Raw genomic sequence first — 13,163 nt, forward strand, 5'->3', positions numbered from 1 at the left:
TGTGATTATTTAAAAAGCTGCCAACTGTGAGTCCAGGAAAATTTCTCCTTAATTTTGATTTTCTCTGCTTCAAGTCTGAAAGCTTTTTAACTCTAAGTTTATCACCAGTGAATATAGATGATTAAACTTTCTTGCCAATAAAAAGACTAGGAATGCAGAATCACATAGCCATTTCTGTCCCTACAATTCCTTAACTTTGCTGAATCTCAGTTTTCTCATCTCTATAATGGATGCTGTGAAATCTACCTCCATAAAGTTCTAAGAATGAAAGGAAATGATGTGTACACATCCTCTATCACAGTGCCTTGAACACAGGAAGTATTTGGTAAGTAGTAATATGATCATGGCATCTGATCCCATGACTTCATGGCAAACAGATGGAAAAACAATGGAAACAATGAAAGACTTTACGTTCTTGGGCTCCAAACTCACTGCAGATGGTGACTGCAGCCATGAAATTAAAAGACGCTTGCTCCTTGGAAGAAAAGCTTTGACAAACGTAGACAGCATATTAAAAAGCAGAGACATTACTTTACCAACAAAGGTCCATATAGTCAAAGCTGTGGTTTTTCCAATAGTCACACACAGATGTGAGAGTTGGACCAGAAAGACAGCTGAGCACCAGAGAACTGATGCTTTTGAACTGTGGTGTTGGAGAAGACTCTTGAAAATCCTTTGGACTGCAAGGACATCAAACCAGTCAATCCTAAAGGAAATGAGTCCTGAGTATTCATTGGAAGGCCCAATGCTGAAGCTGAAGCTCCAATACTTTGGCTATCTGATGCGAAGAACTGACTCATTGGAAAAGACCCTGATCTGGGAAAGATTAAAGGCAGGAGGAGAAGGGGGCGACAGAGGATGAGATGGTTGGATGGCATCACTGACTTGATGGACATGAGTTTGAGCAAGCTCCGGGAGTTGATGATGGACAGGGAAGCCTGGCATGCTGCAGTCCATGGGGCTGCAGAGTCAGATATGACTGAGCAACTGAACTGACTGAACTGAATATTATCACTATCTCTACATGGGCCAATTAGCTTTTAATAAAAATGATAATATTAACTGCTCACGAGAACTAGAACATTCCAAAGCTGGAAAGCTTTTTGTAGGTATAAACTCTTGGTCTATAGAGGACTAGACTCTATAGAATGGATCAACCAACAGAAATCTATACTAATTATTGAAAAATAGAATCCATGAACCTGTCCTTCTGTGGGGTCATGATGGCCTCATTTTTACATACAAAGCCAGTGTACTTGATTTTCTCAGACTATGTCCATGTAAATAAATATTTACTACTTTAAAATAAATGTATGTACCATCATATGTGTTGCAAACTAAATTTTCCTCAGCATTGAATTTTTGAAACAGACTAGGATTTATTAGCATTGGTTAGGCCAGAATATTCACATGAAAGTTAGTTGCTAGTGTAGGTAGTATTTGGCAACACATTTAATCATCACTAGAAAAAGAAAAATCTGGGACTTCCCTGGTGGTCCAGTGGTTAAGACTTTGCCTTCCAGTGCAAGGGGTATAGGTTCAGTCCCTGTTCAGGGAGCTAAGAGTCTGCATGCGTTACAGCCAGAAAAACCAAAACATCAAACAGAAATAATATTGTGTAACAAATTCAATGAAGACTTTTAGAATGGTCCATATTAAAAAAAAATTTTTAATTTTAGAAAAAGAAAAAGAAATTCAGCTAAACTTGGAAGAAGGGTATATATCTCTGAAATGAGACACTTTTAAAGATTTTTAGAGTTAAATAGAAAATAATGGATTATCAGAGAAGTAAAATTATATGGCGTGTAGAAAGTTAAAAGAGTCAAGTGGAAGAAACACAAGTATGTGTGGTGTGGACAAGCTGGATGTAACAGGAGCAACTGAGTATCTTTATGTATGTTATGTGTGCTCAGTTGTAAGTTGTGTCCAGCTCTTTGCAACCTCATGGACTGCAGCATGCCAGGCTTCCCTGTCCTTCACTATCTCCCAGAGTTTGCTCAAACTCATGTCCATTGAGTCTGTGATACTTTATAAATATCTCACCCTCTATCACCCTCTTCTCCTTTTGCCTTCAATCTTTCCCAGCATTGAAGTCATTTCCAATGAGTCAGCTACAAGTATCCTTGTATCCTGTTTCAAATGAAGGCACAACTTTATATCATTAGGCCCCTACATTTCTATAGCATCCCTTTTTTGGATTCATTCCCACTTTATGCACCAACAATCACAGGAAGGAAACTTGTAGAGTGAATAGTGGCTCATTTATTCTGGTGGTACTTTAGTCCCTAAGTCGTGTCCGACTCTTGTGATCCCATGGACTGTAGCCCGCCAGGCTCCTCTGTCCATGGGATTCTCCAGGCAAGAATACTGGAGTAGGTTGCCATTTCCTTCTCCAGGGGATCTTCCCGACCCAGGAATCGAATCCAGGTCTCCTGCATTGCAGGCAGATGATTTACCAACTGAGCTATGAGGGAAGCCAACAGAGGCAATTCCCCTGAGAACTAGTCATGAGCTATCATTTATTTAGGGATTACGGGGCACAAGGTGGGAACTGTGGTCAGGAATCAAGCAAAGAAGTTCCAGGATCAGAAGGTTGCTTCTCCCATAAAGGAAGGGCAGGTTCTGACATTTCCAGCTCCCTCACTGATTTTCCCAGCACTGAACCAGGTGTCACTCCTGACAGACCTTCTAGGATAGAGATGCTGCTCTTCATTCTGAAGCTTTTTGCTCTTTACCAAGAAAGTAACATTTTTTTCCCATTTGGATAAGAGATTTCTTTCTGTATCATAAGCATAGATGTGGCCCACAACGGTCAACAACTTTATTGAGGCTGGGGGATGGCACCTGAGTTTATCCTGGCCACACTGGAGGCTGGGTGAGGGCACCTGAGTTCATCTTGGGCCCATATATTTTTGAGCCAACCTAACTTTCATGACACAACAGGGACTCTGTAAAGAGCCAATTCATATTTCCCTTGCTTTTAAGAAAAGCTTTCAAATGAGGAGCTGGTCAGACTCTTTTCGTTATGCCAGATGGCCCCCCAGTTGGCCTGTGCCTAACTTAGTCTATAACTCACTCACTTGGTTATCATCTCTAAGGGAGTGGAGGAAGTTAATCATTCACATTCACAGCCTACCAGGTGTATTCCCCCCAGCATACTGTGAGCAGAAATTCTAGCTGGGAATAGAATCCTGGGCCTATATCCAACATTTTCAAATTTTAAGAGGAAATTGAATTTGAACTTATTTTTGAAGAAAGGAAAACCTTGGGACTAAAACTTAAGTTTTAGTTAAAACTTTATTTGGGCCAAGAACATGTTTGTAAGGAAATGTTGATTACTCATTTTCCACCACCAGCCATACTAGGGTTGGGCATTGGGGTGGGGAGTGGGGGCGGGGGCGAGACAGTTATAACTAACATGCTAGCACAGCCAGCGAGCTAATGCATGTATAAAAGAAACATGGCGTGAAATGTTCCATTCCATCATTGCTTGGTACTCTAAATATAACTTCATTTCCTTTCTGATGATATTTCCTTTCAAATGAAGTATTTTTTAATATTTTACATAATTAATATATTCATAGTTTTATAATTTCACATAGCACAGAGTTAAACAAAGTTGTTTTATCTTCAGCATCCATTTTTAAGCCCAATAAAAGTAAAAAGGGTAAAAATAAGCTTTCCTTTTTTCTCCTCATCAGTTCAAAAAAACTCATAAGCATATATTTGTAAAACCTGGAATTTTAGGAGTACCTTAAAATGGCTCCTGTTAATAATGAGTACTCTAGCAAGTCTCCTAGGGTTACCATAATGTAATGAAGAACCATAAATTGGGGAGCTTAAAGCAGCAGTTCTGGAGGCCCAGTGTCTGAAATGAGGGTGTCAGCAGGCCCAGGCATGCTCCCCTGGAACCGGGTAGCTACTGACAACACTTTGCAGCATTTGTCAGTTGCTTTGCAGCCAGACAACCCCAAATCTCTGTCTCCATCCTCACATGGCATTCTCCTCTCCATGTGTCTCCCTCCACATCTCCTTCCTCTGTGCATGACTCTCTACCTCTTCTCCTCTTCCCTTTTTTATTTAAATAGATTTCTATTGTTTTATGTTTACTTATGCTTGGCTACACTGGGTCTTCATTGCTTTGCATGGGCTCTCTAGTTGTAGTGAGCAGGGGCTGCTCTCTGTTAGCAGTGTATGGGCTTCTCTTGTTGCAGAGCACAGGCTCTAGAGATCATGGACTCAGTAGTTGTGGCACGTGGGCCTAGTTTCCCTTAGTGTTTCCTGCATTGGCAGGCAGAATCCTCACCACTGGACCACCAGGGAAGTCCTTTCCTCTTCTTCTTAGAAGAGCACCAGTCATATTGGATTAAGGACCCATCCTATGCCAGTATGACCCATCCTCACTTGTGCCTTAGTTATATCTGCAAAGACCTTATTTCCAAATAAAGTCACATTCACAGGAATCAAGGGCTAGGACCTCAATGTAGCTTTTCAGGGGACATAATTTGCCCCGTGAGTATACCCAAAGCCAAAAAACTGAAGATGATATGGTAGAGCAATTAATCAGACATTTGACTTCAACTTCAGTAGGAAGAAATCAGCTTTGATTACTGTTGTAGTTATTGCTAAGTCATGCCCAACTCTTTTTGACCCCATGAATTGCAGCATGCCAGGCTTCCCTGATGCTGGGAAAGATTGAGGGCAGGAAGAGAAGGGGACAACAGAGGATGAGATGGTTGGATGGCATCACTGATTCAATGGACATGGGTTTGGGTGGACTCCGGGAGTTGGTGATGGACAGGGAGGCCTGGTGTGCTACAGTCATGGGGTCACAAAGAGTCAGACACGACTGAGCAACTGAAATGAACTGAGGCTTCCCTGTCCTTAACTATCTTCCTGAGTTTGCTCAAACTCATATCCATTGAGTCAGTGATGCCATCCAAGATCTCATCCTGTATTGTCCCCTTCTCCTCTTGCCCATAGTCTTTCCCAGCATCAGGGTCTTTTCCAGACAGTTGGCTCTTTGCATCAGGTGGCCAAAGTATTGGAGCTTTGAGTTCTTCGGATTTATTAGTATCTATCCCTTAAACAAGCTGGTAAAGAATCCACCTGCAATGCGGGAGACCTGGGTTTGATCCCTGGGTTGGAAAGATCCCCTGGAGAAGGGAAAGGCTATCAACTCCAGGATTCTGGCCAGGAGAATTCCGTGAACTGTATAGTCCATGGGGTCACAAAGAGTCGGACACGACTGAGCAACTTGCACTTGAAACAAGTGGTCATTCCTAACTATAATTCCTGGCCAGAAGAAGAAGCAGGCCAATAACTCTAGACATCTCAGGTGTATATTTATTCCTACCTTAAATAATTAAAATAATCATACCAATGACCTTTATTCACAAACTATCTGGTTCTCTTTGATACATGGGAATTTAAAAGTATTTCCAACATCACTTGCAAAGTGCGCTAAATACAGGTACTGAGGAACACTGCTTGAGAAGGAGGGATGGTAGTGATGTAAAAATGGGAGAAATTTTAATTCTTGGGGACTTTCTCTCTGATCATTGTCCACTCATTAACTTCATTGGTGTCATAATTCCCAAACAATACCCTGGTTTGCAGTGGGTTTCCATTTTGAAGATATATGTTGATTTAATTAGGAAAGTGTTGATCTGTTTTCCTAATGTTTTCTAACGTTTTTCTGTATGTTATACTAATCATATAAGTATTTATTTCTGCCAGTTGTTTTTCACAGTGCTATACAGATACAGTCATTCCTATTGTTTCAAGAATGTTTGTAGAGTTTATGCTACTTGATAGGCAACATTCTAGGTATTACAGACAATAATAAATAAATAAAGAAGTTAAAAAAAAAATCCCTACCTTTGTGGGTAGGGATATTATGTTTTAGATGAGAAGACAGATAATAAACAAAGCATAATGTCAAGTAGTGATATTTTATTTAAAAAAAAATAGGCAGGATGAGTGGGTACTACTTCAAAGAGAGTGATCAGCTAAGGTCTCTCTGAAGAGAGGACATTTGAAGAGTTGTGAATGAAGTGAAACTTTGAAATGTGACTCTTCGGAAGAGGAGGATGTTGTCAGAGAGTGTAGGAAAGTACAAAAGCCTGAAGTAGGGGCATGTGATGTGTTCCCAAAGAATTATAGCTGAAACAGAGAGATAGAGAGGAAGGGAATTAGAGAAATCAGGAGCAAATTACACAGGACCCTGTAGGCTATGGCAATAACTTTAGGTTTCTGAAGTTCTCAGCAAAGGGAAACCACTGGAGGATTGTATTGTGAACAGGAACATGTTGTGATTTGATTGCGTTTTTAAAGAATGCTGTGGCTACTGGATGGAGAATGGACTGTTAGGAGGTCAGAGTGAAAGTGCCAAGACCACTTAGGAAACCATTGCAGTCATCCAAGCAAGAGATGGCATCTGTGGCCTGATCACTGTAGCAGAAAAGAAACGGTGGAGAATGAATGAGTTTGTGTGTACTTAGTCACTCTGTCTTTCCAACTCTGCAGCCCCATGAACTGGAGCCTGCCCAGCTTCTCAGTCCATAGAATTTGACTGGAGCAGGTTGCCATTTCCTACTCCAAGGTATCATCCCAATCCAAGGATTGAACCCATGTCTCTTGCATCTCCTGCATTGGCAGGCAGATTCTTTACCACTAGTACCACCTGGGAAGCTGAATGGGTTTGTGTGTGTATTGGTTGCTGAGTTGTGTCCAACTCTTTGCAAGCCCGTGCACTGTAGCCTACTAGGCTCCTCTGGCCATGGAATTCGCCAGGCAATAATACTGGAGTGGGTTGGCATACCCTTCTCCAGGGAAATGGGTTTAGCACATGTTTTAAAAGTAGAGCAAACTGGGAGTTCTCTGGTACCAAGTGGTTAGGATTCTGGGCTTCACTGCCATAGCCTGGTTCACTCGCTGATCAGAGATCCTGAGATCCTACCAGCTGTATGGTGGGGCCAAAATAAGAAGGAAAAAATATAGAGAGCAAATAGAGTTTGATGACTGCATTGGTCAGGGTCTAGCATGGAACAGGACTTCCCTGGTAGCTCAGCTGGTAAAGAATCTGCTTGCATTGCAGGAGAGCCAGTTCAATTCCTGGGTTGGGAAGATCTGCTGAGAAAGGATAGGATACCTAGTGCAGTATTCTCGGGCTGCCCTAGTGGCTGACCTGGTAAAGAATCTGCCTGCAATGTGGGAGACCTGGGTTTGATCCTTAGGTTGGGAAGGTCCCCCGGAGAAGGGAAAGGCTACCAACTCCAGTATTCTGGCTTAAAGAATTCCTTGGAATGTATAGTCCACGGGGTTGCACATGACTGAGTGATTTTCATTTCACTTTAGCATGGAACAGGAACCATTCTATGTCTTTCTGTAGAAAGAATTTGTCGTTGTTGTTCAGTCACTCAGTTGTGTCCAACTCTTGGTGACCCCGTGGACTACAAAACACCAGGCATTCCTGTCCTTCTCCATCTTCCAGAGCTTGCTCAAACTCAGTCCATTGAATCAGTGATGCCATCCAATCTCCCTCTGTCACCCCCTTTTCCTCTTGACTTCAATCTTTCCCAGCATCAGGATCTTTACTAATGAATCGAATCTACACATCAGGTGATCAAAAGTATTGGGGTTTCAGCTTCAGCATCAGTCCTTCTAGTGAATATTCAGGACTGATTTCCTTTAGGATTGACTGATTTGATCTCCTTGCAGTCCAAGAGACTCTCAAAAGTCTTCTCCAACACCATGGTTGAAAAGCATCAATTCTTCAGTGCTCAGCCTTCTTTATGGTCCATCTCTCATGTCTATACATGACTACTGGAAAAACCATAGCTTTCACTAGATGGATCTTTGTTGGCAAAGTAATGTCTCTGCTTTTTAATATGCAATCTAGGTTTGTCATAGCTTTTCTTCCAAGGAGCAGGCATCTTTTAATTTCATGGCTATAGTTACCATCTACAGTGATTTTGGAGCCCAAGAAAATAAAATCTGTCACTGTTTCCATTGTTTCCCCATCTATTTGCCATGAAGTGATGGGACCAGATGCCATGATTTTAGTTTTCTGAATGTTGAGTTTTAAGCCAGCTTTTTCACTCTTCTCTTTCACCTTCATCAAGAGGCTTTTTAGTTCTTCTTCACTTTCTTCCATAAGGGTAGTGTCATCTGCATATCTGAGGTTGTTGATATTTCTCCCAGCAATCCTGATTCCAGCTTGTGCTTCATCCAGCTTGGCATTTTGCATGATTTACTCTGCATATAAGTTAAATAAACAAGGTAACAATATATAGCCGTGACATACTCCTTTCCCAATTTGGAACCAATCTGTTTTCCATGCCCAGTTCTAACTGTTACTACTTGACCTGCATACAGGTTTCTCAGGAGGCAGGTAAGGTGGTCTGGTATTCCCATCTCTTTCAGAATTTTCCACAGTTTGTTGTGATCCACATAGTCAAAGGCTTTAGTGTAGTCAACAAAGCAGAATTTTTTCTGGAATTCTCTTACTTTTTGCATGATCCAACAGTTTTGGCAATTTGATCTCTGGTTCTTCTCACTTTTCTAAATCCACCTTGAACATCTGGAAGTTCTCAGTTCACTTACTGTTGAAGCCTAGCTTGGAGGATTTTGAGCATTACTTTGCTAGCATTTGAAATGACGGCAATTGTGTGGTAGTTTGACCATTCTTTGGCATTGCCCTTCTTTGGGATTGGAATGAAAACTGACCTTTTCCAGTCCTGTGGCCACTGCTGAGTTTTCCAAATTTGCTGGCATATAGAGTGCAGCACTTTCACAGCATCATCTCTTTGGATTTGAAATAGTTTAGCTGGAATTCCATCACCTCCAGTAGCTTTGTTCATAGTGATGCTCCCTAAGGCCCACTTGACTTCACATTCCAGGATGTCTGGCTCTAGGTCAGTGATCACATCAACGTGGTTATCTGGGTCATTAAGATCTTTTTTGTACAGTTCTGTGTATTCTTGCCACCTCTTCTTAATATCTTCTGCTTCTGTTAGGTTCATACCATTTCTGTCCTTTATTTGAGCCCACCTTTGTATGACATGTTCCCTTGGCCTCTCTAATTTTCTTGAAGAGGTCTCTAGTCTTTCTCATTCTATTGTTTTCCTCTATTTCTTTGCATTGTTCGCTTAAGAAGGCTTTCTTATCTCTCGTTGCCATTCTTTGGAATTCTGCATTCAGATATGTATATCTTTTCTCCTTTGCCTTTCACTTCTTTTTTTTTCTCAGCTATTTGTAAGGCCCTCTCAGACAGCCATTTTGTCTTTTTGCATTTATTTTTCTTGGGGATGGGGATGGTTTTGATCACCTTCTCCTGTACAATGTTATGAATCTCTGTCCATAGTTCTTCAAGCACTCTGTCTATCAGATCTAATCCCTTGAATGTATTTGTCACTTCCACTGTGTAATCATAAAGAATTTGATTTAGGTCATACCTGAATGGCCTAGCAGTTTTCCTTACTTTTTCAATTTAAGTCTGAATTTGGCAATATGGAGTTCATGATCTGAGCCACAGTCAGCTCCCAGTCTTGTTTTTGCTGACTGTATAGAGCTTCTCCATCTTCAGCTGCAAAGAATATAGTCAGTCTGATTTCAGTATTGACCATCTGGTGGTGTCCATGTGAAGAGTCTTCTCTTGTGTTGTTGGAAGAGGGTGTTTTCTGTGACCAATGTGTTCTCTTGGCAAAACCCTGTTAACCTTTGCCTTGCTTCATTTTGTACTCCAAGAGCAAACTTGACTTTTACTCCTTGTATCTCTTGACTTCCTCCTTTTGCATTCCAGTCCCTTATAATGAAAAGGACATCTTTTTTTGGTGTTAGTTCTAGAAGATCTTGTAGGTCTTCATAGAACTATTCAACTTCAGCTTCTTTGGCATTAGTGGTTGGGGCAGAGATGTGGATTCCTGTGATACTGAATGGTTTGTTTTGGAAACGAACAGAGATCATTCTGTCATTTTTTAGATTGTACCCAAGTGCTGCATTTTGGACTCTTTTTTTGACTATGAGGGCTGCTCAGTTTCTTGTAAGGAATTCTTTCCCACAATAGTAGATAAAATGGCCATCTGAATTAAATTCGCCCATTCTGATCCAGTTTTAGTTCACTGATTCCTAAAATGTCAATGTTCACTCTTGCCATCTCCTGTTTGACCACTTTCAATTGACCTTGATTCATGGACCTAACATTCCAGGTTCCCAGGCAACATTGCTCTTTACAGCATCGAACTTCACTTCCACCACCAGACATATCCACAGCTGGGTGTTGTTTCTGCTTTGGCTCAGCCTCTTCATTCCTTCTAGAGCTGTTTCTCCGCTCTTTCCCAGTAGCATATTGGGCACCTACTGACCTGGGGAGTTCATCTTTTAGTGTCATATATTTTTGCCTTTTCATACTGTCCATAGGGTTCTCAATGCAAGAGTGCTGAAGTGATTTGCCATTCCCTTCTCCACATTTTGTCAGAACTCTCCACCATGACCCATCCATCTTGGGTGGCCCTACATGGTATGGCTCATAGTTTCATTGAATTTGACAAGGCTATAATCCATGTATGTTTGATTAGTTTTCAGAGATTGTGGTTTTCTGTCTGCCCTCTGGATGAGGATAAGAGGTACAAACCTTCTTGATGGGAAGCTTCCTGATGGCAAGGACTGCTGTGGGGAATACTGACTCTTACTCTGGTGGGCAGGCCATGGTCAGTATATCTTTAATCCAATCTTCTGTTGATGGTGGGCTGTGTTCCTTCCTTGTAGTTTGGCCTGTGGCCAAGTTATAGCAGGGGTAATGGTGGTAATGGCGATCTTCAAAAGGACTTATGCCAGCTCAGAGCAGCTCCCAGGACTGTTGTAGTCAGTGCCCCTGGCCCCACGGCAGGCCACTGTTGATCCGTACCTCACCTGGAGACTCCAGACAATCACAGACTCACAGGCACGTCTGGCTTAGTCTCTTGTGAGGTCTCTGCTCCTTTCTCCTTTGTCCTGGTGCATATAACATTTTGTTGTGCCTTCCAAGAGAAAGAGTTAACCACCCAGATAATGGAATACCTGAGAAGCTAAAAGGAGACAATCAGGCCATCCAGAGATTAGCAGAAGCAAGAAGTACCAATCATTCCCTAGAGATGGAGGATGGCAGAAAGTGATATTAAAGTCCAGAAGCTGGACTATCCAATGCTAGCTGCAACACTGAGTAAGAGGTGTTATCTGGCAGGAGATAGATAGAGCGTGGAGGAGAAGCATCTCCTGCCAGAAACACCACGGGTCATGGAGAAGGGAAGAAATGCCTTGCTTTCTCCTCTTCTCCTTCCATCCAGGATTGCCTTTCATTGGCTGAACCTGCCCAGAAGCCAGAGAAACAGGGAGCCTGGGAAATGTAATTCCCTGTGATGCAAAGCAGGGAAAAGGAGAAGAATGCATCTGAGAACAAACTGGCAGTTTACCAGAAGGCTGGTTGACACAGGCTATGAGAAAAAGAGAGAAAGAGAGGGGTAAGATAACTTCAACTTTCCACATACTTAGACATCATCAATATACTTATCTCATAGTATGAAGATTTACTCACAGATATACCTATTCCATCAACGTATAGATACTGTGTATGTGTATTTCACACAGGCACTAAGCAGGGATGCCAAATAGCCTTCATCTCAAATGCTAAGGACATTCAGTAAACAGAGGTTGCTTGAATTACTGTATTAAGAATTCTGAGGCTGTATCCATGTTCAGCAGAGGGTGATTGGTTAAGCAGTGCCTGCTATGGCCTTAGGAGGAGGCAGTCGCCCTGTGAGTGCCCGGATTAGCCATGTCTGCACCATAGCAGTGAACTCTGTGTAGCAGGAGCAGTAGGAGCCACTTCCTCACCTTTCATGCTTCAAAAAGGGATTTCTGTTGTTTTCTTAAAGATAGTAGTAATATCTATCACGAATCCCCTGTGGAAGGAAACAGCCATGATTAAACTGAAGTTCATGGAAAAAGGATATTCTCACCATCCCTCTACCTCTCCTAGGAGTTTATAGAGAATATCTTCTTGGGTCAGCTTAGCCCAGTGGGTTATCCATTATCCTGGTGAGTACACATGAGGACTCACACCAGCCCTGTTCCCTTTGACCCTTTCATCTCTCTGTCAATGAATCCAGGCAGTTCATATCTTGGGGCCAGATCTTTGAGCTGATGGTCTATTATGAGGTTAATCTAGAGTGAGCTGTGGTATTTCTCAGACGTGGCATGGCATCTCTCTGACTACAACCCGGGGCCTTTCCAGTGAGTTCCGTGCGTGCTCTGGAGCCCGCCCCAGTAGGTGTCCATCCCCTTGGCAGCCTAGGCTAATGCAGACATCTGGGATGGTTTGTACCTCGGCAAGCCTTCCACGGTGGGTGGAAAGGTTGGCCAGTTGGGCTTATGCCATCAGGGATCTCTTTGGAAAGTTGTTTCTGAAATGAATTCAAGTGTTCCACCACCCAAGAGCCAGGCCTGGGGTTTTCCTGTCTACACCTCCTCCCAGGGAGATTGTAGTCCCCACATCAGACCTGCCCACCAGCAGGCTCAGCGCCGTGGTCTTCACTTCCCTGCTCATCTTCCTGTGCCTTCTCCATGTTGTGAGACTGGCTTCATCTCCCCAAAATGAGAACTTGGGGGATTATCTGTAATACTCTATTGATGCTTCCAGTGAATATAAAGTCTTGCCTTAACTAATTCACATAGCAATTTATATGATTATTACCTCAAAATAAAAATCTTTTAATTTTTTTGTTTTTTATCTCCAGTGGGATAACAAGTTATTACTCAAATGGGGCTCTCTTCCTGCTGTTTTCAATATGATTTTTAATAAATATGTAAATTTAAAAATTAATTTATAGCATACATTGGGAGGCATGATTTTTGAAATGACAAAAATTTGATGGATTATAAAATTATCCCTCTTAAAACCATCAGTCACAGTGAACAGAATGTACCAACCTCTGATAATTTTATAGCTTTTTCTTCATCTTATCTTCTGTTAGGGACTCACTTCAAATTGATTATAAAATAGTCTATTTTTAGACTGTAATTCATTCACAGATTAATTAGACTTTCAGTTAATATCCCATCATCGTATGGGCTGGGAGCCAGTGGTGTTGTGTAGTTGTTCAGAGTTGCAGGAGAGAAACCTG

General features: G+C 41.9%; 1 protein-coding gene across 10 annotated transcripts in view; it reads left to right on the forward strand.

Moving 5' to 3' along the window:
- Window positions 1-13,163, forward strand: part of NCKAP5 (NCK associated protein 5) — a 1,117,154-nt gene that overhangs the window by 1,081,050 nt on the left and 22,941 nt on the right. Inside the window, exon 18 of one of the 10 annotated variants that reach the window (XR_011491008.1) lies at window positions 11,328-11,501. The exons of the other annotated variants lie outside the window; for them this stretch is intronic. The gene's annotated coding sequence lies outside the window, so the exon portion shown is untranslated. The remainder of the gene's footprint in view (window positions 1-11,327; window positions 11,502-13,163) is intronic. 10 annotated transcript variants of the gene reach the window in all.

Source organism: Odocoileus virginianus, chromosome 13 (genome assembly GCF_023699985.2).
Source record: "Odocoileus virginianus isolate 20LAN1187 ecotype Illinois chromosome 13, Ovbor_1.2, whole genome shotgun sequence".
In the NCBI taxonomy this organism is placed as follows: Eukaryota; Metazoa; Chordata; class Mammalia; order Artiodactyla; family Cervidae; genus Odocoileus; species Odocoileus virginianus.